The sequence below is a fragment of the Schistocerca piceifrons genome, chromosome 1 (genome assembly GCF_021461385.2).
Source record: "Schistocerca piceifrons isolate TAMUIC-IGC-003096 chromosome 1, iqSchPice1.1, whole genome shotgun sequence".
In the NCBI taxonomy this organism is placed as follows: Eukaryota; Metazoa; Arthropoda; class Insecta; order Orthoptera; family Acrididae; genus Schistocerca; species Schistocerca piceifrons.
Genome location: NC_060138.1, coordinates 879,688,926 through 879,691,807, shown reverse-complemented (window position 1 = coordinate 879,691,807; position 2,882 = coordinate 879,688,926). Strand labels below are relative to the sequence as shown.

The 2,882-nt window shown below is 43.0% G+C and overlaps 1 pseudogene; it reads right to left on the bottom strand.

The window, feature by feature from the left end:
• Window positions 1–684: 684 nt before the first annotated feature.
• Window positions 685–803, bottom strand: LOC124725945 (annotated as a pseudogene).
• Between the last annotated feature and the right edge of the window lie 2,079 nt (window positions 804–2,882).

Genomic DNA, 2,882 nt, shown 5'->3' with positions numbered 1-2,882 from the left:
GAAACTTTCCTCTGTCAGCACGTTGTCGGTGTCGCCACTGGCGCCAACCTTGTGTGAATGCTCTGAAAAGCTAATCATTTTCATATCACAGCATCTTCTTCCTGTCAGTTAAATTTCGCGTTTGTAGCACGTCATCTTCGTGGTGTTGCAATTTTAATGGCCAGTAGTCTATGAGAACGTAGGTCATCTTTAATTGATGGAGCAATACAGCAAAATGAAAACTAGAGGGTCATGGTGCCAACAAATGTAACGGCATTGCTGGCTAGAGCACCTCGAAGGACACGTTCAGCCACCTAGGCGGAAAAATTTTTCCATTTTCGCGCACAGTGGCACTTTTTCTTCGCGAATTGTGAGATCAGTGTGTTTCAGTGATTCTGATTGGTGCAGGTGACTGTAGTGGGTGTAGGTAGGTTGATGTCCTGTTTGTGTCGGGTGACGATGAGAGAAAGGGGGGAGGGGGGGTGAAACTCGACACCGGGGCATAGCCTACTCCTCTCCAGTATCACCAAGGCGACTACCGAGGTAAATATCCCCATCCGACGGACGGACCACCATCAACAGTATCACATCCGCTCGTTTCATGAGACACTGAGGAGTGGTTGGGAATCTAAACCAGAACATTGGCACAAAGACTGGTGAACAGGGATTTTACGCCACCACTCCTCCCAATGGCAAAGGGAAAACAGCCAACAGCACGTGATGTTTCCAAGCGGTTACCCATAGAAGTACTGGCCACACCCGACATTGCTTAACTTCGGTGATCTGACGGGAACCAGTGCAGTCAACGAAGCATGACCGGTGGTGTTTTTTCAGTGGGAAAGTACTGTAGTGGGAAACATTAATGACCGAATCAAATTACTCTAGTGCATGTGTGACAGTGCTACAAAAGCTGAATTGGACACAAAATACGCAATGCATATGTCAGTTCTCGCTTCAGAGCACCCATATGATGGTCGCTATATCAAAATCCAGAAGCCAAACTACAAGCAAGAAAGTAAGTAATAATAATTTGCAAGATGTCCCCGCGGTGCTAAGCCTCGATAAAAGTTTCTCAGTCTAGTCACTAGTCCGTGGAGAGTTATATAGGCGAGGCACAGCACAATTGGTCTTTCCTTCCCACTCGAGACTCCAAAGTTAAGTTATCCCTCCCTGGATCGTCTTAGTGAACAGACACTTTTAACTCCTCACGACCTGTTCCGTTCAGTTTTCTCGCTGATGTAGTTCTCTAGCGCTACTGGATTCTTTCGGAGATCGAACAGGCTGTAAGTAAAAGTGTGGGTAGCTAATTTGCTTCAAATAAACATCGGGCTGCAGTTACGATGTATATATTCACAAGCACAGTATAATAGTTAACAATCACAACTATAGACACAAATGATTTTAAAATTACGTACAATTGAGAGCATGGCTTGCACAGAGATACGGTCTGGATTGCGTTCTAATACTGACTGATGAACTTGGTGCGCAACAGAAACCTTCAGTACACTTCGTATAATTTCCGAGCTATTTGTACATGGTCAGTAGAATAATTATTGTCACTTGTTTCATAGTATAAATTTTCTGCACATTGGCACTGTGGTATCAAAGCTTTAATGAAACTTGGGCTCCCCCTAGTATTTAAAGGATCAATATGGGTTTTAATAATTAGTATTTAATAACAAAAATTTCTTAACTTCGTATCAGAACGTTGGTCGGCCTCTCGGGTTCAGAATCTTCGAGCAGGATTCCCTCTCCCAGGATACCCATAGGCGCCACACCACAGATCTACTTAGGTGCCACATGGCGAGTCTGTTATCTCTGAGTGTGCTATGATCGTGGAAACCGCACTTAACTCGTCGCTATAGCATTGTACACAGCTGCTCAAGAAAACGAGTTATACTGGTAATTGCAGCGTCCAAACACAATGTCAAAATTAGGAAACAAAATTTGTTACAAATGAGAAGAACGTCACAAATTAATAATTTTGCTATAGGATTTCACGGCCTGCTGATATCTCCTACGGGATGGAAATAAAGATGTGGTAGTACTTTGTATCTGTGGCCACGTCCAAAGGTCTAAAAACAGTGACTGCATTTGAAGAACAGTAATAGCTGGTAAAATTGTTGTTTGATTGATACACTAGCGGTTTCGCTGCCTAAAGCCGCATCATCCGTTGCAGCCTACAAGGTGAAGAGAAATATACAATGTCTCAACTTTGTGGAATGTTAAAATTAACAAAGGTAATATCTAAAATATACTGGCAATGCTAAAAGCTCTTCGATGCGTCCATCGCTTCTAATCAAGCTACAGTATTCAGTGAATATTTTTTACGTTAAATTGACGAACGATGGATGACAAAGATGTCATACGTTAACTTCTTTAGCATTGCTGGTGGGTGGATCATTTCGTTATAGACCCTTGTTTTAAGATTTATTTCCATCTAAAAGAAGAAAAATGTTTTCTATTTTCCCCACCCAACGCACCCACAAGCAGTTTTAACGAAGTTAATGGTTCACGTCATTGTAACCCTTCGCTCGCCGGCCGGCCGAAGTGGCCGTGCGGTTAAAGGCGCTGCAGTCTGGAACCGCAAGACCGCTACGGTCGCAGGTTCGAATCCTGCCGCGGGCATGGATGTTTGTGATGTCCTTAGGTTAGTTAGGTTTAACTAGTTCTAAGTTCTAGGGGACTAATGACCTCAGCAGTTGAGTCCCATAGTGCTCAGAGCCATTTGAACCATTTGAACCTTCGCTCGCCAATGAAATGTAGATAATATTCACTGAGTAATATATCTTGACTAGGACCGATGGGTGCACCTACGACCTTTCAACATTATCAGTATATTTTAGATGTTACAATTACTAATTTTAATAACCCAAAAAGTTGAGAGATTGTTCAAATGGCTC